Source organism: Lathyrus oleraceus, chromosome 3 (assembly GCF_024323335.1).
Source record: "Lathyrus oleraceus cultivar Zhongwan6 chromosome 3, CAAS_Psat_ZW6_1.0, whole genome shotgun sequence".
NCBI lineage: Eukaryota > Viridiplantae > Streptophyta > Magnoliopsida > Fabales > Fabaceae > Lathyrus > Lathyrus oleraceus.
Genome location: NC_066581.1, coordinates 158,873,794 through 158,897,976, shown reverse-complemented (window position 1 = coordinate 158,897,976; position 24,183 = coordinate 158,873,794). Strand labels below are relative to the sequence as shown.

General features: G+C 37.4%; 1 pseudogene; it reads right to left on the bottom strand.

The window, feature by feature from the left end:
* Window positions 1–1,848: 1,848 nt before the first annotated feature.
* LOC127125981 (heat shock cognate 70 kDa protein 2-like) lies at window positions 1,849–4,469 on the bottom strand (annotated as a pseudogene).
* Between the last annotated feature and the right edge of the window lie 19,714 nt (window positions 4,470–24,183).

Sequence of the window (24,183 nt, the reverse complement as noted above, 5' to 3'; positions counted from 1 at the left end):
ATCTACTTCCTATGTTTCTTTTGTGTCTGCTTTGGATTCTGTGTCTATTCCTAAGTCTACAGGTGAAGCTATGACTGATCCCAATTGGCGTCAGGCGATGGTAGAAGAAATGACTGCATTGCATTCAAATAACACTTGGGACATTGTTCCTTTACCTCTAGACAAAACTACAGTGGGTTGTCGATGGGTTTATACAGTGAAAATTGGACCAGATGGTCAAATTGATCGTTTTAAAGCTCGTTTGGTAGCCAAGGGATACACGCAAATATTTGGCCTTGATTATGGTGACACCTTTTCTCCAGTGGCCAAGATTAGTTCAGTCCGTCTCTTCCTTGCATTGGCTGCTATTAATCATTGGTCGCTTCATCAGTTGGATATTAAAAATGCATTCTTACACGGAGAATTGGAGGAGGAAGTGTATATGGATCAACCTCCAGGTTTTACTATTCCTGGTAATTCAAGATTTGTTTGTCGGCTCAATCGATCTCTTTATGGGCTAAAACAATCTCCACGTGCTTGGTTTGGTCGCTTCAGCTCTGCCTTGATACAGTTTGGTATGACTAGATGTGAAGCAGATCATTCTGTTTTCTTCCTTCACTCTTCCAACGGACAACACATCTTTCTTGTGGTTTATGTTGATGACATTGTTATCACTGGAGACGATACAAACGGTATTCAGCGACTCAAAACTCATCTTTTCAAAAACTTTCAGACAAAAGATTTGGGTCCACTCAGATACTTCTTAGGTATTGAGGTTGCACAGTCCTCATCAGGCATTGCAATTAACCAACGTAAGTATGCATTAGACATCCTAACTGAAACTGGTATGCTTGACTGTCGTCCGATTGATACTCCTATGGATCCCAATGTCAAGCTTCTTCCGGGTCAGGGGGAGTTGTTGAAAGACCCGGGAAGATATCGACGTCTAGTGGGTAGACTCAATTATCTTACCGTCACCAGACCGGATATTACTTTTGCAGTGAGTATTGTGAGTCAATTCCTTAATGCTCCTTGTGATACTCATTGGAATGCCGTTATTCGGATTCTCAGATATATAAAGAATGCACCAGGAAAAGGCCTATTATATGAAGATAAGGGTGATGCAAAAATCACTTGTTACTCAGATGCAGATTGGGCAGGATCACCGTCGGATAGAAGATCCACTTCTGGATATTGTGTTCTTATTGGAGGAAATATGATCTCATGGAGAAGCAAGAAACAAAACACAGTTGCATTATCTAGTGCTGAAGCTGAATATCGGGCTATGGCAGCAGCCTCAAAAGAACTTGCTTGGCTTAAGAATTTGCTCTCAGAACTTAGGTTCGGTGACCTTCAGAACACAAAACTCATATGCGACAATCAAGCGGCACTCCACATTGCGTCCAATCCGGTTTTCCATGAACAGACCAAGCACATAGAAATAGATTGTCACTATGTAAGAGACAAGGTACTGTCGGGAGAAATAACCACGGAATTTGTCAAATCTGAAGATCAATTGGCTGATATGTTTACCAAGTCTCTCAAGGGTTCTCGAGTGAATTATATTTGTAACAAGCTCGGATCATACAATATATACGATCCGGCTTGAGGGGGAGTGTTAAGAATATATTATCAATCAATTAGTATTGATTGATATTCAATTAGTCATAACTGTAATTGATATTATTTCCTATTGTATATTTCCTATTTGCATATAAATATACACCATGTGTGATCATATTAGACACACAAAGATACAATTACAATATAATGATTATTATGTTTGTTGATTGGGAGAATTGTTATTATCTGGTACAGAAGCTCTAGCTCTGGTATATTCACATTGTAAGAGCAATTCTGCTCCTTTATCATATTACAGAATATATAAAATACCTCATTTCCTTCTTTTGTCACTGTTTTATTCATTACTATATTGTCATTTGTCTTCTGTTTGTTCTGGTTTCCATCAGTACGCTTATCGATATCCATGCAAAAGCTGGATTTCTTGATGTGGCCATGTCCATGTATGAGAGAATGCAACAAGTTGGCCTTTCTCCTGACACGTTTACTTACAGTGTAATGATTAACTGTTTGGGAAAATACGGTAATTTAGCTGCTGCTGACAGACTATTTTGTGAAATAGTTGATCAGGGTTGCGTTCCTAATATTGTCACCTACAATATCATGATTGCTTTGGAAGCAAAGGCAAGGAATTATGAGACAGCATTGAAACTATATCGTGACATGCAGAATGCAGGATTTAAACCTGACAAAGTTACATATAGCATTGTTATGGAGGTGCTTGGCCACTGTGTGCATCTTGAGGAAGCAGAAGCAGTCTTTGTTGAGATGAAGCAGACAAACTCTGTCAAATGGCTCTTGACATTCATAGAGCAAATAGTTCAGCACCATCTATTGAAAAAGCAACAGGTAGGAGGCTCATGGGTCTTATATGTGAAACAAAGGGAAATCACAGCAGAAACCTACCGAAAACCAAACGCAGTGCAATGATAACGGCAACATCCGAGATTGTGAAACTAAACAGCAGGTACCATTTTATCAGCATCTAACATCATCAATGCAGTACCAGGAGGAATACCATAAGGTTCAAACTTGCCCAACAAATTGTTATCCCTAGTCCTTGTTCTCTCTCCTACAAAGACTTGGATCAAGACACCAGGCTGGTTGTCAGAATAGGTTGAGAAAACCTATTCTTTCTTTGTTGGAATGGTGGTATTCCTTTGGATCAGAACAGTCATCACACCTCCAGCAGTCTCCAAACCAAGAGAGAGAGGGGTAACATCAAGAAGGAGAAGATCCCGCACCTTCTCATTCCCCTCACCACTCAAAATTGCAGCCTGGACAGCAGCTCCGTATGCAACAGCCGCATCCGGATTAATGCTTTTGCATAGCTCCTTTCCATTAAAGAAATCATGCAAAAGTTGTTGAACCTTTGGAATTCTAGTAGAACCACCAACAAGAACAACATCATGGATGTTTTTTTGTCCATCTTGGCATCTCTCAAACATTTCTCAACTGGTTCCATGCATTTCCTAAAGAGATCCATGTTGAGCTCCTCAAATCTGGCACGAGTAATAGGGGAGTAGAAATCAATTCCCTCAAATAGAGAGTCAATTTCAATGGTAGTATGGGCAGTAGATGAAAGAGTTCTCTTCGCCCTCTCACATGCAGTCCTCAATCGCCTGAGTGCCCTAGGGTTGCCACTAATGTCCTTCTTGTTCTTTCTCTTCAACTCTTGAACAAAGTGGTTCACCATTCTGTTATTAAAATCCTCACCTCTAAGATGGGTGTCTCCAGCTGTGGCTTTCACCTCAAAGATACCCTCTTCAATAGTAAGCAAGGAGACATCAAAAGTACCACCACCAAGGTCAAAAATCAAGACTTTCTTTTCACCAACACTTGTTGCTTTCTTGTCTAGCCCATACGCAATGGCAGCAGCAGTGGGCTCATTGATGATTCGCATGATCGCAACAACGCGTATAACAATGCCAAAAGCAATGGTGAGGTTATCGGCCGAGAGAGTTCGATTCTCCGTGCCTGAGCAGGCATTGTGTTTTCTTGCTGGTGCGAATTCTATCTTTGCTGGTGAAAAGCTTCTCACAAATGCCAACAATGATTTTGATACTGATAAACTCATGTTTAAAGTTCTCGGTCTTCTTCCAAAAGCTCCAACCTTAGACGAAGATGAAACTAGCGAGACCGAGAACCATAAAGAAGTTGCTCCTGCTGGAAAGAGGCTCTTGTAAATTGGAAGAGGAAGTAAGCAACTTGATGTACTTCATGGTGATTTTGATAAATTATTGACTAGAAGTTTGTCAGAGTTTTCTGAGTGGTATCAGAATACTGAACAGATTGTGAATAACGTATTGGAGCAGTGTGATTGCATTATGTGGGCGCAGTATATTGCAGGATCGGCAAAGTTTCCAGGAGTAAGAATCAGAGGGATATCAAGGTCTGTGGGTGTTGAGAAAGGTGACATGCCCCATGTTAGATGTCCCACACCTAGGGACTATGTAAGCCATCAGGTATTCTCACCTACAGTTAGAACAGCGGTAGATTTTAGGAGTAATTCATTCGATGATAGAAATGATTTCCCAATTGTTGAGAAAAATCAAGTTTTAAATACAAATTTCAATTCACCTCTGTCGAGGTCCTCTAGTGGAGCTGTCAGCAATGTTCTGGCTTCTCCGAATCATCATTTTATGTCACCAACTTCATCAACCAGAAGTTAAATTGTTTGGTGCTGTGATGGGGATGCTGCTGAACTATGTTGTGTTCTCTTTGGAAATACAAAGATTCGATCCACAGTAGCTGTTGCACGCTTTTGCAGAACTGTTGCGTATATTAACAAATAATGCTCCCATAGCTAAAGGACCATTGGCTGCCAAAGTTGTTGAACTCTTGTTTTTGTTGTTGGCAAGGCACGATCTTGCGCCTGACGGACAGCACAGTGCAATGCAGGTTTTGGTTAATATCGTAGAACATCGACAGTGACGTGCTGAACATTCATTGGCTTCTCGCAAAGCTATTGAACCACTTATCCCTTTGTTTGATTCACCGATATCAGTAGTGCAACAGTTGGCTGATGATCTGCTTTCACATCTTCTCCTAGAAGAACACTTTCAGAAGGATCCAGTGACACCGAAAAAGAAGTTGGACTATCTTGTCTCGAGTCGGCCAACCGCGGTGAACTTATCAGATGCTACGACAAAGCTCAAAGAAATCATATTGAAAGCTGCTGCTACAACTTCAGAAGCTAGAGATGGTAACTGTAGTAAGCAGCTCCTGGAAGAGGTTGTGAGTGGAGTGAATGCTGGTGAAACTCTTGGTATTAAGATAAGTAGTGTTGCTGGACTTGAGGTGGAAGCAATTGACAAATTGTTACACATATCTGTGGAAGTGGATGTAAATGGTGATCACAGTGCTGAACGATCAGGCGTCGACAGACTGACGAATCAAAATTCTCCCACTGTTCACAGACAATCCGATTCAGCTAGAGGAACATATGATGATGTACTCCTTTCTCGTGGTGTTGATAATCCTGAAGACTTCAATGAACGAGAGCATGGAAAAAACAGCGATATTTCTGCCGAGAATTATGCTAATGAGGATAAAATGCTAAGAACTGAGTGTGAACATGTTGTCTTGGCTATGCCTGCGAAAAGTGGTTTGTGTTCTAGTGCAACTGATTTTGCTGCTGAGCGTGTGGAGGAAAATTCAGATATAAAAGAGGTACATGACGAAGATGCTGGACAAGAGCTTCACAAAGCTTCATCTAGCTTTCATTCACAAGAAATGGATAAACAACTGGATTCTAAAGGATCAAAATTGAATGCCATTGGAGCAGAAGAGGCTGAGGAGTGCACCTCTACCACAACAGACGCTTCTTCTATGTCTACTATTGTTGCTATGTCAGATGCAGATGCAAAGGTTGAATTTGACTTAAATGAGGGGTTCGGTGCCGATGAGGGAAAGCGTGGTGAGTTAAACAACATTGCCACATCTGGGAGTGCACCTTCTGTTTGATTGATCAGTCATGTACCATTTTCTGTTTCATCTTTGTCTTATGGTATTCCGGCATCAATCACAAACTGCTTCAGTTGATGACTTAGAACGCCCTCATCAACTTTACAATCCTAGGCAGTAACAACCTTGAATTGCATTAGTTACATCCTTGTTCTTCTTTCCTGGCCTAACAGGCCTTAAGGCCCCCTCAGCAGCAGTGTTTGCGGCAGCAATGACATCAGTTGCCTGCCCAGTAACTGGACCTTCTTGAGGAACATGAGTGTGAGCCACCACAACAATGAACCCATCTACATGACGAGCCAAATCCATTTTCAGTGTATTACCTTCTTCCAACACCGTCTCACCACTGGCTAGAGGAGAGAAAAGACAAATTATGTTGTTCACAGATATGCAAGTTGGTTCACATTCTGCAGCTGGTATGCTTCCGCAGCTAAACCGTGTCAAGCTGCCACAACAACACCATACAAAATCAGTTGAATTCCAAAAAAGAGAAAACACATATTTTATTCAAATGAGGTTGCAGTGGTGAAATTATTTCTTACCAACAATAAAATTTTTGGAGATGGAGAGGAATTGAAGGAGGGACCACAAGCTGGGATAAGGACAAAATTCCAAACGTCTTTCGTACGGACATTTTCCACTACTATGAGGAAACACAGCAGAGAGAAAGAAAGGAGATGAGTGATATATAAGGAGCATCAACAAAAAAATCCTAGGAGATAATCCTTTGACGGCGAAACAAAGAAAAACAACCCTCCATACTCCACACTTCAGCTGTAAAAACCACAAATCCCTTAAACTCTTCGTAGCCACCCTTGTTACAACCTGAAAGGCTACAACCGGAACCGTCACATCACAACTCGACATTCTTCCGGCAACAACAACATTCGACTCAGTTCCGTTACCGAGTTCCGTTACCGGCAGCAACAACAACGCAAAGCGGTAGCAACCTTTGTATTTCGGTAACTCACATGTTCGAGTTCTTTTTTTTCCGTGTGTGTTTCCATGTGCATCATTTGATTTTTTTGTGTTTAATCTTCATTTCATTTGTTAGTGTGTTTTATCAAGTCTTGAGTTTTTCTCTGAGTTACAGTAAGAAGATGGAAATCATGTTTGGAAGATGAACATAATAGTGCTTTTGTTCTATAGTTATTATTTTTTTTAATTTAAATCAGCGTCACTTTTTAAGATATATACTACTAGACGAGAAAATATCATAAGGGAAACGGTTTGGTCGAGTGGTAATACTGAGGGTTTGCATTCTCAGAGTCCTAAGTTCAATCTTGTGCACCATTTTCTTTTTTCAACTTGTTCTCTTTTCTTTTTTTTCTAAGTTTCAACTAAATTTCTATTTACTTCATTATTTTTACCATTTCATTTTTTGTTGTTATTTTATTTTTAGTCTTTTTCATATTTTTACGGTCACTTATCCGACACTTGTTGATTTTAATGTTTGTTCTTAATTTATTTTATTGTTTAAACATCGATTCTTAATCCATGGATTCAACAATCCCCATGTTGTTTATCCATGATTATGTTTATTGATACATTGATAGTATTTCGCCGCGTTTTGATTAGTCACATATGACATTTCAATTATTGTCAACATGTGTAAACCGGTTTTGAGCACATTATCTAGGTTTTGTTTGCTCTTCAATTGCTATTTGTCTTGCACGTCATTGCGTTATGCGATTTTGATTCGCATCCTCGCATCCCGATTTTTATCCGTGCACGTCCCAATGTTGTTTCTTTCAACTTAATTTTTGAGTGTTTTGTAAATATAACTTGTTGTATTATTTATTTTCTTCACATGGCTTACTCTTGGACCTTCTTACAATGAGACAGTTCCCTTACACTTACACTCATACATTGCATTATTTGTTGTTTGGGCCCGATTTAATTATTCCATTACTTTGAATCTCCATTCGACAAAATGTACCCCCACTCCCCTGACCACTCCCCTAATGTGTAATAATTTTACTGCTTTTTATTTCTTTATTTGCTTGACTGTTTAGTTAGCTACTAACACAAGAATAAAATCAACTATTTCCAAAAGATCAAAAATAATAACTCGATCCAACGTCGAGTATTTTCTCAATAAACAAATCAATCCATTTCTTCCTCCCATTCTATTTCATTTCTTTCAAACCTTCATCAACTGCTTGATCCAACGTCAAGCCATTTTTTCATAACAAAACTCAAAAAATACTTAATTCCTATCTTAACACCTTTTCAATAAAGACGGAAATGGAACATGGTGGATACCGTGCACTCCTGGGATTAAGATTCGAGGTGGATGCCTCGCCTATATTAGCTCTCGCCATCATCCAAATTTATCTATTCTGTTTCTCTCAAACACTCATTCAAATCTTTCTCAATCGCTCATCAAATGCTTGATCCAACATCGAGCCATTTTCATAATAAAATCCAAAACATTTAACTCCTATTTAACGCTTTTCCAATAAAGATGGAAATAGAACATGGTGGATACCGTGCACTCCTGAGATTAAGATTCGAGGTGGATGCCTCGCCTATCTTAGCTCTCGCCATCATCCAAAGTTGTCAATGTGGTTTCTTCAAACCCTTTCTCAATCAAATTCAAAACACTTAATCTTTATTAAACACTTTTGCAAGTAAGATGGAAATGGAACATGGTGGATACGACGCACTCCTGAGACTAGGATTCGAGATGGATATCTCGCTCATCCAAGTTCTCTCCATTATTCAAAACACATCAAACCAATCAATTTCTTTCCCCGCCGCCGCGCGATTGACTCTTAAACTTTTTCTCGCCGTCGTGCGGTTAATCCTTCAAACCCTTTCTCAAACGAAAGGTACTTTGTTTCAAAACAATGCAAGGCAATGTTTCTCCACCTGTTTTGGGTAGTCCAACAATGTTTTCGTCGATTTGACACAAAGTAGCTTTCGCTAAAATCGACCAACAAACAAACATTTTTCTACCCAGAACTAAGTAAGCCTTGATTTCTCTATTGAGATACGTAGGAGCAAGATTTGTAAATCTTGTTAGACCCATTAATAAAAAACTTAGGTTTAGTCCTTCGTCGAAAATCCAAAAATATTCTTCTCTCTTCCTTTCTTTCTTTCCCACCTAACCACTTGAAAAGTCTAACATTTCAAACTAACACTAACGTGCACAACTAATCTAACGGTTCCCGTTGAGTATAACGGACGTGAGGGGTTCTAGTACCTTCCCCTTGCGTAATCGACTCCCGAACCCTGATTTGGTTCCGACGACCAATATCATTGTCGTTCTTTCTTGGGTTTTATCGATATTTCCCCTTTCCTTTTTAGGAATAAATAAATTCGATGGCGACTCTGTTCAGTCCATCATTACGAGCGTGCGATTGCGCTTCGCTTAAATCGTGTTCTCATTTCCCGAGGTACGACACACAGGAAATTCGACCAAACAACATAAGGATTAGAAGCATGGGCTGAATAAATCTTCACAGAAGCTTAACGGGTCATTGTCAGTGTCTTTCCAAAGAAGCACATCATCCATCCAAGGGACAACCAAACTTAAGTAACAACTCTAAAATATATTTTATTTTTTTAATTAGTTAGTAGTCATTCTTTATTACATCTCATTATTTTTTTTGTTTTACTTCAGTTTCAAAAACATCTCATATCTTTATTTTATGCAAATTTGCATAATAAAAAATTTATAAGACTGTTAACTACATGCATGTAACATAACGAAGGAGTTATAAGTCTATTTATTATTATTATTTTTATTAAAAAGCCAATTTATAGTACAAATGTGTTTATTAACATATTTTCAATTTTATAATTTATAGAGGAAAGACATGCATGTCAATAATAAATATCTTTTTAATTGAGTTGATACAAAAACAAAAAATTTCTGAAGATATGTTAATAGATATAAATGATATAAATTAAATTAAATTTATAGTCGTAAGAACTATAAGAAGTAGATAATTCATTTAACAACTATAAATAATTATTTAAATTGATTTTGGAGAAAATACATTGTTGTATTGAATTGCTTCTTCACAAATAAAATTTTAATGTAATTTGTTTTAGATTCCTAATAAACTATTATATAGACAAATAATTTGGTCGCAATTTTATTAATTCATCTTTAAAATTGAATTTTTCTTTAAAAAAATAAAATAGTTGAATAAAAGATTTACTAAAAAACTTCATATTTCTCAATCTCACCTTTCAAATGCTTTATTAATTTTTACTACTTCCAACTAATATTATTTATAATTTTTGTAACGGCCAACTAACATTGTTAATAATTTGTGACTTCATTTACTATGAAATTTATATTCAAAAGTGATATGTGAAAGTGTTTTTTGTTGTAACTATAAAAATTAATGATAATGTATACTATTATTTTTATTTATCAAAATTTAATTGATACATAATTTCTAAAGATATAAACATAAAAACAATAAAATAGACATTTAGAAAAATAAAGATAGTATATTAAAATTGTATTTGAATAAAGTCTTCATATTTATATTATTATAATACTCTCTGATTCTATTTATAAGAAAAATTCGACTTTTTAGATTTATTGAATAATCAATATATCTGATTATGATACAGTCCAGATACATTGATTATTGAATGATTATAATACAGTTTAGATACATTGATTATTGAATGAATCTAAAAAATAATAACATAATACAAAAATAATAAAATTTAAATATGTTTTCTAATAAACATAAAAAAGGAATACAAGAACATCGGGAACCGAACCAAAACCCTTAAGAGAAAAAGCCTTAGCCTAGGGTATCATTCATTTCTAGCAAATACTCCTTAACAATATCATTATGCACATGAGAAAACCAAAGATAACTATTAGACCTTAGGCCTATGTTAGCAAGTAAATCAACGTAAAAGTAGTCCAAAATGCACAAGGGCTAGGCTTACAAAGGAAAACGTAAGTCTGCTTAAGACTAAGCATGCCATTATCAGTACCTATCCATACCAAAGAATCCTCCAGCTCCATATCAGGAATACTCATGATTTTGGAAACAGTGGAGATGAGAGTATGGAAAGCAGTCTGAATGTCATTCTGGACATCCCAAACCTTGTTTTTTAAGAAGTTACTTACCTTGGCTGACAATTTGTTATGTAATATGATAGGAATTTTTTATTTGAAGTCCAAAGGCTCATCAAGCCAAGCATCCAACCAAACGTTTATGCTCTTACCATTACCAACCAACCATTGAGTAATCTCTTTAACCATGCCAAAGTTATCTTTGATGTTACTCCAAATAGAATATTTGATGACTCTATTGTTTTTTCTAACTCTGGAACCTACGAGGGAAGACCAGCAATCCTGAGCTTGAAAGAATTTCTAACACAGATGCAGGTTTGAGGTTAGGGGTGGCAAAATTGATGGATTGGATGGATATGGATTGAATCGTTAATGGATTGATCAAAACAATCAATTAGTCGATTAACAATCCACTAAATTTTTTTAAAAATATCCAATCAAATCCATCCATTAAGAATAAAATTCATCCAATCCATCCATTATCATATTTTTAGTGGACGGACATCCATCCTTCCATTTTTTTTCTTTAAAAAAAATCACTTATTTTTTTGAAAAATTTATTTTTTTCAAAAAGTTTTTTATTTTTTTGAATAAAACAATATCAGTTTTTTTTCAAAAAAAAATATATTTTTGTATTTTCGAAAAAAATAATTAAAAAATTGTTTTTTTTTATTTTCGAAAAAAATAATTTTTTTATATTCGTAAGAAAATAAATTTTTTGAAAATAAAATTAAAATTTGGTATTTTTTTTAAATAACTATTTTTAAATTTTTGGAAAAAATCGATTTTTTGTATTTTCAAAAAAAAATTTATTTTTTTTCGAAAAAAAATTATTTTTATTTTTCAAAAAAATTTTGATTTTTTTTTGAAAAAAAAAATTATTTTTTATTTTTCAAAATTTTTTTTTAATATTTGAAAAAAATTATTTTTTTAAAATTAGATTAAAAAATCCATTTGATCATTAAAATGTGTTGGATGGATTGAATCAATCTATGCTTATAAATGAATGGATTTGATCAATCCATTAACTTAATTTTTATGTAGTGGATGGATTGGATGGATTTTTTGATGGATGGATTTGATGGATTTTCTCTTAATGGATCCAATTGCCACCCCTATTTGAGGCAACATTGAAAATTTTTAAAGATTTCAGACCAATGTCGCCTTCCTTAAGACTCTTGCAACACATTTTCTAGGAAACTGTCACAATCTTCTTTTTCTCCAAATTTACACTCCAAATGAAGTTTCTCATCCATACTTCTATGATTTTGATGATGCTGGCAGGCCATTTATACATGGTAATGCAATGCACTGACATGCTTTGAATAACTGATTTGACAAGTTGCACTCTTCTAGCCATAGACAGCAGACTAGATTTCCAAGCAGCAAGCTTGATCCTGATTTTATCAATAATGAATTGAAAATGAATAACTTTACGTCTTCCAATGAAAATAGGAGCACCAAGGTATAGGAAAGGAGGGGAGGCCATGGTAAAACCAAACAGGTCTGCAAGCAGTTTGCGTGTGTTGTGAGTCATGCCACCTGCATTGATAAGAGATTTAAAAGTGTTACAAAATTGACCAGAACAAATGAAAATTATTAAGCAGGTTAGTAACAACCTTTATAGACATTTGGTCACCTATGCAGAAAATCTTGACCAGCATAAAGAGTATGAGAGGGAAGAAAGCTATTTCTAGACCCTTTAATAAGACTGATTTGGTTATTAGCCACCAACTTAGAGATCCCTCTACTCAAAACCTCTTTAGTAATGCAAAAAAGAAGGGGAGATAGTGTGTCTCCTTGCCTAACACCATTAGAACAATTAAAGAATCCTACTTGTTTACCATTTAATCCAATGAAAAGGTAAGCATATTCTAGAATTACAAGAATCCACTTGCAAAATCTATCATTAAACCCAAAGCACTCAAGAGTTTTAACAATAAAAGGCCACCTTATGGTATCAAAGGCCTTAGAAATATCAATTTTAAGAGCAACATTGCCACTAAAGATTTTTTTATTGAGAAGATTTATAGCTTCAGAGATAAGACATATATGATCTCTAATACTTCTACCATTGACAAAACCTTTTTACTCAAGAGAAATTAAAATAGGAAGAATAGTATAAAGCCTATCAGCAATGATTTTAGTGACTATCTTAAGTTTGAAATTAGCAAGAGCTATAGGCCTAAACTGATTTAAACAATTAGTATTTTGAGATTTAGGAATAAGGACAATAGTGTTAGCATTATAATGGGGGAGAATCCAATCCTGCAAAAAAATTGAGTAACATCATTTATGACATCCAATTTAATGATATCCCAATATTTTTTTATAGAAGAAATCCCCAAACCCATCTAGCTCGGGAGCATTTCATCTTCGTTATAAAACAATCATGCCATTGTCTTATAAAACAATCTTGTTATTAAGAAAATTTCTGAAATGGTGCTCAATGTGGTTTTCTAATAAAATTTTGTCATTAACCACATTATCATTAATAGTCAAAGAGGAAATCAGGTCAGTTTTCTTTTAAGTTTAGCATAAGAGTATTAGTGACTACTATTCAAAATAGGGGTTCTAGTGGGACTTCTTTTTTAAGAGCAAGACTTTGTGAGAAACATACCACATATTCACCCAAAATCTGAAGATTATAGGTTGGCGGGTTCTCTCACTTAGAAATGTTCAAGTCTCCACAGTTTCAACCAATGTGAGACTATTACCCACACTACTCACACTTGATAAATTCTCAACAGTTCCACTAATATTCTATATTTGAATTCCTTTGTTAAATCAAGATCCACTAAAACACGTACAAAATAAACGAATGGTCTTTCAAAAGATGATTTGTTGGATGTAATATCTGTTACACTATGGCACGGATCTAAAGGGGGGGGGGGGGGGTTGAATATATCCCAATTAAAATTTGAGTCGGCGCTACCAATTAAAAATTGGTTTTGAAAATTTGTTTTAAGTGCGGAAGCGGCCGAGGAAAATGTAGTCTAAAACGAACGGTTATTGGAAAACCGGATATGCGTCTAGCCTATGGATTAATGATAATGTAGAATAAGAATCACTACACTAGTCACACTATAAATGATTTATTTCACTTGCTAGGGTTCCTAGTTCCAATGATTCAAAGAGCAAACCAAACTAGATACACAACTAAGATAATTTTGGTTTAGGCAAATTATCAAACACTTGGTGTGTAAAAACACTCCAAGTGATATTTATGTTGAGTAAGTGATTCCAATTAGTCTAGTACAATATTATTGTACTTTGGATTCAAAAACATAGTTTTAACTTCTTACTCAATTAATATCAAGGTATGATAAAAGTGCTTATACAAAAATCACTTAATTTTTAAGCCAAAACAGATATGCTGAAAAATAGAAGACAAAGATTTGATGAGGCAGTTCCCCCGTCGTCCTCGCTTCGGGGTACGTCTGCCCTCAATTCTAAAACTAGAATTGAGATTGCTTTAATAGATATCACATGTTGAGTATAACCGTTTATACAAGGATTGAAAAGCAAATATACAACAGAACTCTCAAGACGTTGAATGTTGCTTCCACTCCTTGTTCCTTGATTCAAGGTGAATCAAGTCCTTCGATTATTGTTGATAGACCTCCGATTCCAGCCCCTTTGTTGAATAACTCTCAGTTCTTCAAACCCTCGGCCCGGCTGATCTCAACTACAACAAATCGAACCCGAAATCTTCCCTTCAATATCACTGAATCCGCTACTAGATTGATGAAGACTTCCTCTTCTCAATCACCTTCGCTCAGCTGAAAATTGATGAAGAAATCGTCCAAAAAACCCCCAAAATCAAACTAATCTTGGAGGACAAAACCCTAAAGGTTTTATTCAAGAAAAAACCTATCGCAAGCTTCAAACCGAACCGGATTCCCCAATCACGGCTTCGAACGTTATCACCTTTAACCAATCACAAAGCACTTCAAAAATGGTTGTGTGTAATTGATGTGTTATGAGATGTTGAAGATGAAGATGAAGAATCTTGGACACCTATTTCACTTTTTCTTGTTCTTTGTACACTTGAATCAATTTGTCAAATGTTAGTTGATACAAGTAACTTAAACTTCTATTTATAGTAACAAACCAACCAACCCACTTAACAGCTTTTCAAACAAAGTGGAAATTGCTTAAAAACTGTATTTGCGCATGAATGATCGACCATAGCAGGTCTATGCGTCGACGCATAGCCTGCAGTTTTGGACAGTCTGAAAAATACATCAGTATGCGTCGACCATAGGTCGGCGTGCGCTGACCCGTGGTTCATGCGCTGACCTCTGCGGTCGACTCAGGCCTTCGTGCGCTGACCCGTGAGGAAATGCACTATGTTATGCGCCGACCCTGTGGTCGACTCAAACTCTGCAAATCTGCAAAAATTCATATTTTTGTGGTTTTTATGCATTTTGTCATGACCACATTTTATCCACATATGTTGTATAAAATATAACAGTTTAGATGAGCATAGAAAAGGATATGATAGGTGATATGTTGCATTTGTTTTGTAGAGGTGGAATCGACAATGTCGATTCATCCATGGTGGTCATTTGTCATCATCGAAACCTGTGATCGTATGTTGTATGATAGTTTGCCCTTACATACTCCCCCTTTTTGATGATGACAACCTGTGTGAAACCAAAGAAAAACAACATGCAATATTTACACACACTCCCCCTTTCTTTTGTAATCTAAGGCTGACTGCAAAACAAAATGTTAATTGTTGTGAATGTCTTGGCTTGGCTTTGGTACATGCTCTTCTCCCCCTTTGACAATATCAAAAAGAGAAAGAGATTTATTATTCAACATAACATGATATTCAACAGGAGATAACGAATCATATAACAATACCACACAAAATATTATTACTGAACAAATTGAAAAAGAGATAACATTAAACTAGATTAACAAACAAGCATAACAGATAATAAGTTCAGTCAAACAACAAAAGTACAGATGCACATACAGTTTTATGCCCTAATGGCCTCGTCCTCGATTGTAACAAATATCTGGGTTTCTGTCAAGATCTTCCAAAGAAGTCATTTGGTCAGCAACACTACTTAGATACTTGAGGCCCACATCGACGGACCGCTCCTGTCGTTCAAATGTTTCGGTGAATGCTGCATACCGTTCATTCATGCTGGTTGAGAGACTATCGAGCCTCTCATTTTGTGCTTGAAGCTGGCTGCATATATGAGCATAGCGCTCATCCTGAGTTTGTATGAATGATTGTTGAGCCAACTGCATATTTCGCATCATATTTAAAAGTTTAGAAGAATTTTCTTGCTGCGGAGGAGACGGTGGAGATTCTTCAGCACCATATTGATACTGCTAATAGAATTGGCGTTGTGTTGACCAGCCCATATGTTGCCATTCACCCCAGCCTCCATGGTTGGGGGCTTCTTCTTCAGTTGAAAAGGTATTCTGAACCCAATCGATGTTTGTGTAGTCGTGTGTGTCTGCTTGTGGAGGACTATCATGCTGCTCAAATGCTTGTCCTGCTCCTTCTTCTTCGTTTTCCTCTTGGTCTTCTTCTTCACTTTCATCACTTTCATCAGACTCTTCAACAATCGTAGGAATATACCCCCTGCGAACAAATCTGTATGATTTCCGCTCATTAGACCAAAAGTATCCCATCATATAGAGAGTTTTTGGGCTGAATTCTTTATCTGAGGAAATGGAGGTATAAGGAAAGGATGGATAATCAACGTCGGCTGCAGTAAGAACCTCTTGAATAAAAGATCCATAGGCAAGAGCAGTGCCTCGTCTGGAGTCTCGTAAACTGAACATCCTACTAGCAATGTAATAGGGCCAGTTTATTTTGCGCTGATTTTTCAGGATATATATGAGATGAACCTCAGCCTGTTCAACTCGGGAAAGGCCACCTTTCTTAGGCCTCAGGATGCGCGCCATAATCCACTGAAGAATGCGCTCACCAGTTTTCAGCTTACCGGTAGTGACAGTTCGTGGGAACGCATCACTGTTCACAATATGGTCTGGGTAGGGTCGTTTCAGCATAACGTTCAAAGCGCTCTTAAACTCATATCCTTCTATTGTGTGAGAATCAGTTACCTCAGCAAGAGGATTTTCATCAGCAGCCAATGTCAGATCAAAATATTTATTCCAAACAACAGACTTCAAAGATACCTTTCTTGTGCCGATCCTGGAGTGAAACTTTTGACCACGAAATTTGTCATGAAGGCAAGTGTAGAACACACGGACTAGGTCTTCGCTATATTTGGCATTACATTATAGGAATTTGACAATACCGTGATACTGTAGCAGATTCATGATGTCTACGAGATGCATGTGTTCTGCTGTGAGTTTGTAGAAGGCATGTTGCCTCACAACTCCTCTTTTACCAAAGTCTTTGTTGAAGGTGTCGGCAAGAGCCGGTGGAACTAATGAGACAGCGGTAATGGGTAAGGAGGCAGAGGATGATTCCCTTGATCTCTTACCGGTAGGTCTGCGGGATGAGGAAGCCATGGGTAGTGATTCTGAAGCTTTTTGTGAGGGTAGAGAGTGAAGCTTGGTGTAAGATTTTGAGAATGATTTGCAAGAAGGAGGTTTTCCCTTCTTATAGATGAAGATTTAGGGTTTTGGGAAGAGGAGAGGCCAAGAGACAATAGGCACTAGGTAGATGCAACTCACAATGTAGTGGGTTAAATGCACACTTAATGAGAATTTGAAATGCAAATGCATGGGAAGTTTGAAAGTTTTATGCAGAAAAAAAACTGATTTTTCGCGCGATGCGTCGACCATACCCTCTGCATGCGTCGATGCACACTGTTTGCATTTTTTGAAAAAAGAAAATTTTTAAGGTGTGCGTCGACCATTGCCCTGTTATGGTCGACTCATACAGGCAAATTTTGCAGATTTTCACTGTTATGCACATATGCTCACATGTTTGATGCATAAATAGAATGCGACACAACATTAAACATCCAAACAGATATGGTATAAGAAACAAGTCATATATATACAATATTATCATGTAATACAACTATTTAACCATGAAGGTTGGGAGAGAGAGAAGGGTAAAGGAACAATATCACCTCGATGCCGGAATAACTTGATGAACAACATACTTGTGCTTGCAACAACATTAACTTGTTAGAAGTACAAGTCTATAGTTTTAAATGAAATAAGATAAAGCAAGCAATTTATGACGCCCGTTCCGAAATGTCGAGAATACCAAGTTCTCGGCGAATATGAAAGAAAGGCTCAGTACCTAGCGACTTTGTGAAAATGTCTGCTAGTTGATTTTTAGTGTTAACATGTTCAAATACAACATCACCTTTCTCTACATGATCCCGAAGAAAATGGTGTCGAATTTCGATATGTTTGGTGCAAGAATGCAACACAGGATTTTTGGTAAGATTAATGGCACTTGTATTGTCACAAAAATGGGAATACGTTCGAGTTTGAGATTAAAATCCAATAATTGTTGCTTAACCCATGGGATTTGAGCACAACAACTACCGACGGCAACGTATTCCGCTTCGGTGGTTGACAAAGCAACTGAAACTTGTTTCTTACTATGCCAACTGACCAAAGAATTTGAAAATAGATGACAAGCACCACTAGTGCTTTTCCTATCCGATTTGCAACCGGCAAAATCGGAATCGGAGAAACCTACCAATGAGCAATCATTACCTTTGGAATACCATAGTCCATACTTCGGAGTACCGGATAGGTATCGAAGTATTCGTTTGACAGCTTTTAGATGGGATTCCTTGGGACATGATTGGTATCTTGCGCACATACACACGCTAAACATAATATCGGAACGAGAAGCCGTAAGATAGAGAAGTGATCCAATCATACCTCTATACCTTTTTACCTCTACGTCCTTATCGTTTTCATCTTTATTCAAGTTTGCACATGTTGGCATGGGGGTGTCAATGGCCTTGGCTTTTGCCATGTCAAATCTCTTGATAAGGTCCAAACAATACTTTATTTGATTCACGAATGTTCCTTCATTGAGTTGTTTAATTTGCAAACCGAGAAAGTATGTGAGTTCCCCCATCATACTCATCTCGAATTCACCCTGCATAAGATCCGAAAACTCTCTCACGAGATTCATGTTAGTAGACCCAAATATAATATCGTCAACATAAATTTGTACTAATATCAAGTGCTTTCCTTGACGTTTAATAAAGAGGGTTGTGTCAACCTTTCCTCTTGAGTAACCTTGATCAAGTAAAAATTTACTTAGTCGCTCATACCAAGCTCTAGGAGCTTGTTTGAGACCATATAAAGCCCTTTTTAGTTTGTAAACATGATCGGGAAACTCATGAGATTCAAAACCCGGAGGTTGTGCGACGTAGACCTCTTCATTTATGTAACCGTTAAGGAACGCACTCTTAACATCCATTTGGAATAGTTTAAAGTATTTCGCACAAGCGAAGGCAAGGAGAAGGCGTATAGCCTCGAGTCGGGCAACCGGCGCATAAGTTTCCTCATAGTCGATGCCTTCCTCTTGGTTATACCCTTGCGCGACTAAACGCACCTTGTTACGGGTTATTACCCCGTTTTTGTCCAACTTGTTCCTAAACACCCATCCGGTGCCGATTACTCGATGACCTCGCGGAGGAGGGACAAGGTACCAAACCTCATTTCTAGTGAACTGATTTAGTTCCTCCTGAATTGACAAAAACCAGTGTTCATCGAGTAGGGCTTCTTTAGGGTTTTTAGGTTCCATTTGTGAAACGAAAGCGAAGTGATAACAGAAATTACTTAGCTTCGATCGAGTTGTAACACCCTTTGAGATATCTCTGAGAATGTTGTCAATTGGATGGTCTTTGGGAGACTTCCAAGCTTGAGGGAGATCATCGTTTGAAGGCGGATGAGCTACCTCGGTTTCCTCATGGTGTACATCTTTATCCTCCTCAACTTTGACTTTGTCGGGTTGATCAATCCCCGGCTCGCCACCCTAGAGTATGTCTTCCGTAGATGTACCTGCACCATGAACAACACTACCCTTTTCGATGTTTCTCGGATAGGATTTGTCAAAAGTGACATGTACAGACTCTTCCACAGCAAGTAATCGTTTATTATATATTCTATATGCTTTACTAGATTGAGAGTATCCGAGGAAGATACCTTCGCCGGCCTTGGAATCGAATTTGCCCAAGTTTTCCTTTCCATTATTTAATACAAAACATTTGCAACCGAAAACATGTAAGTGAGAAACATTTGGCTTTCGCCCTTTTAAAAGCTCATACGGTGTTTTATTTAGAATGGGGCGAATGAGCACCCTATTCAAAACATAACACGCCGTACTAATGGCGTCGGCCCAAAAATATTTCGGTAAACCACTTTCGTTAATCATTGTTCTTCCCAATTCTTCCAAAATTCGATTTTTATGCTCCACAACCCCATTTTGTTGAGGAGTACGTGGAGCGGAGAAGTTATGATCGATACCATGGTTACCGCAATATTCTTCAAATAAGTGGTTTTCGAACTCACCCCCATGGTCGCTTCTAATTGAAACTATGTTTGTATTTAATTTATTTTGGGAAAGCTTAGCAAACCTTTCAAAGGCGGCGAACGTATCGCTCTTGCTTACTAAAAAGATAGTCCAACAAAATCTAGAAAAATCGTCCACTATTACGAAACCGTAATAATTTCCTCCTAGACTTTTAATCCTAGACGGCCCAAATAAGTCCATATGAAGAAGTTCGAGAGGTCTCGTTGTTGAAACGATATTTTTGGATTTAAATGAGATCCTCTTTGCTTCCCTTTTTGACAAGCATCACAAAGGTGATCATTGGTGAACTTTATTTTAGGGAGACCTAAGACTAGATCTTTTGAGACTAATTTATTTAGTAAGTCAAAGTTAACATGTGCTAAACGCCTATGCCATAACCATGAATCTTCACTCATTGTTACAAGGCATTTGTCACTTGTTAACGATACTTCGTTCAAGTCTAACATATAGACATTATTCACTCGCAGGCTATTAAACATACTCTTCTTATCATCATTATGTACAATTTTGCAACAATCTTTTGAAAAAGATACATTGTATCCTTTGTCACATAATTGACTGATGCTAAGTAGATTGTGTTTAAGACCTTCGACAAGCAATACATCAGAAATAGTAGTGGAAGAAGGGTTACCTACACTACCTTTACCTAGTATTGCTCCACGGTTGTTGTCACCATAGGTTACATATCCTTTCTTCTTAGCCACGAAGTCAATGAAGAGTGATATGTCTCCTGACATGTGTCTTGAGCATCCACTGTCGAGAACCCATCTTCTCTCGGTGGTCTCGAGGCATTGTACCTATGGAAATGCAATTAACACGAGAAGGTACCCAATGGCTTATTGGGTCCTGAATGGTGAGTAACGAGATGGTTGCATTTGGGCAACCATTGATAAATGCCTTTAGGAACTAAGAATCTCCTAAACCTGCATTTAGCAATGGAGTGGCCTTTCTTGCAACAATAAAGATAAGAGAAATTAACATTTTGATTGCCTTTGCTATCTTCATCCTTTATAACATATTTATATTTTTGATATGGATTAACCATACTTTTTCGAAAGTTTGATTTATCGATTTCAAAGGTAATCTTGAGCTTAAGAGCTTTGTCAAGTTTGGTCTTTAGGTTTCTTACTTCACCTTGTCAAATATAACAAGTATCACACCCATAGTTGATTATTCTATTTCTAAGGTCCTCACAACCTGCTTTTGTGCTTTCTACCATAGAAGCTTTGAGTGCCTCAAGCTTCCTTTCGGATTCTCGAATTTTTTGTTCCAAATGGATAAAAATTTGGTTATTTGAGGCAAGCCTTTTAAAGGCCTCTTTCGCTTCACAGTGTAAAGTATCAAAAGCAGCTTGTAATTCATGATGAGACATACTAGAGGATTTTTCATATTTAGCATGTCGTACCTGTTTCCTTTTGTTCTTTTGATGAGCAGAGAGGCATATGTTTACAGCTTCATCTTCATCACTAGAACTTTCATCATCGGAGGAGTTGATATCGCTTTCCCAAGCTATGTATGCTCTCCTTGGCTTTGATGATTTCTTGTGTGGTTTGGATGATTCCTTTTCCTTTGTCTTCTTGTTCATCGGACATTCCGATTTGTAATGACCGGGCTTCCCACAAGTGTAGCACGACCCTCTAGTCTTTTTGCCTTTTGAGTCATCATCTTTAGAGTACCTCGATTGTTTCCGGAAGTTTACCAAGTTCTTCTCGGAATGTTGGATGCCGTTCTTTCTCACGTAACGATTGTAGCGTTTAACGAACAACCTCATATCTTCGCTCTTGTCCTCTTCTTCTTCGTCGCTCGAGGAATAATCACTTTTCTCTTTTGCTTGAGACTTCGAGGAGGAAGTCTTAAGAGCTATAGATTTCTTTTCACTCACCTTTGTTTTGTCCTTCTTTTCTTTCTTATCGTGTTGTTCTAGGCTCAAGAGTACTTGTTCGTGCTCTTGTAGTTTGCCAAATAATGTTGTCAAGTCTAATACGGTGAGATCATTTTCTTCTTTGATGGAGGTCACTTTCGGCTGCCATTCCCTGTTAAGACATCTCAAGATCTTATTAGTAGCAACATCATTGGAAACCGGCCTACCTAATGAATGTAATCGGTTGATGAGATGAGTAAATCTCTTTTGCATGTCAACAATGGTTTCCCCTTGCTCCATGAAAAAGAGATCAAACTCTTGTGTTAGTGTGTTGATTCTTGCCAACTTAACATCGTTCGTCCCCTCATGAGCGATTTGTAGTGAATCCCACATGGCCTTAGCAGTAGGACAATGGGATACACGATAGTATTCATCTACACCTAATGAGGAGATTAGGATATTTTTGGCTTTCCAATCATAATTGTATTTTCTTTCATCATCATCGGTCCATTGTGCTTCGGGCTTTGGCACTAATTCATCATTCTCATTGGTCATGGTTATTTCAATTGGACCATTGAGAATAACGTTCCATATTTTTCTATCTATGGAATTTATGTGCACCCGCATACAGTCTTTCCAATAACTATAATTTTCACCATTGAAAACGGGAGCTCTATTATAAGCCCCTTTAGGTTCGTTAGCCATTTTCTATCAAAGTTATATTTTGAAGCACGGAGTGAACCGGTGCTCTGATACCACTTGTTAGACTATGGCACGAATCTAAAATGGGGGGGGGGGGGGGGGTTGAATAGATCCCAATTAAAATTTGAGTCGGCGCTACCAATTAAAAATTGGTTTTGAAAATTGGTTTTAAGTGCGGAAGCGGCCGAGGAAAATGTAGTCTAAAACGAACGGTTATTGGAAAATCGGATATGCGTCTAGCCTATGGATTAATGATAATGTAGAATAAGAATCACTACACTAGTCACACTATCAATGATTTATTTCACTTGCTAGGATTCCTAGTTCCAATGATTCAAAGAGAAAACCAAACTAGATACACAACTAAGATAATTTTGGTTTAGGCAAATTATCAAACACTTGGTGTGTAAAAACACTCTAAGTGATATTTATGTTGAGTAAGTGATTCCAATTAGTCTAGTACAATATTATTGTACTTTGGATTCAAAAACATAGTTTTAACTTCTTACTCAATTAATATCAAGGTTTGATAAAAGTGCTTATACAAAAATCACTTAATTTTTAAGCCAAAACAGATATGCTGAAAAATAGAGAAGACAAAGATTTGATGAGGCAGTTCCCCCGTCGTCCTCGCTTCGGGGTACGTCTGCCCTCAATTCTAAAACTAGAATTGAGATTGCTTTAATAGATATCACCTGTTGAGTATAACCGTTTATACAAGGATTGAAAAGCAAATATACAACAGAATTCTCAAGACGTTGAATGTTGCTTCCACTCCTTGTTCCTTGATTCAAGGTGAATCAAGTCCTTCGATTGTTGTTGATAGACCTCCGATTCCAGCCCCTTTGTTGAATAACTCTCAGTTCTTCAAACCCTCGACCCGGCTGATCTCAACTACAACAAATCGAACTCGAAATCTTCCCTTCAATATCACTGAATCCGCTACTAGATTGATGAAGACTTCCTCTTCTCAATCACCTTCGCTCCGCTGAAAATTGATAAAGAAATCATCCAAAAAAAACCCCAAAATCAAACCAATCTTGGAGGAGAAAACCCTAAAGGTTTTATTCAAGAAAAAACCTGTCGCAAGCTTCAACCCGAATCGGATTCCCCAATCACGGCTTCGAACGTTATCACCTTTAACCAATCACAAAGCACTTAAAAAATGGTTGTGTGTAATTGATGTGTTGTGAGATGTTGAAGATGAAGATGAAGAATCTTGGACACCTATTTATCTTTTTCTTGTTCTTTGTACGCTTGAATCAATTTGTCAAATGTTAGTTGATACAAGTAACTTAAACTTCTATTTATAGTAACAAACCAAGCAACCCACTTAACAGCTTTTCAAACAAAGTGGAAATTGCTTTAAAATTGTATTTGCGCACGAACGATCGACCATAGCAGGTCTATGCGTCGACGCATAGCCTGCAGTTTTGGACAGCCTGAAAAACACATCTGTATGCATCGACCATAGGTCGGCGTGCGCTGACCCGTGGTTCATGCGCTGACCCCTGCGGTCGACTC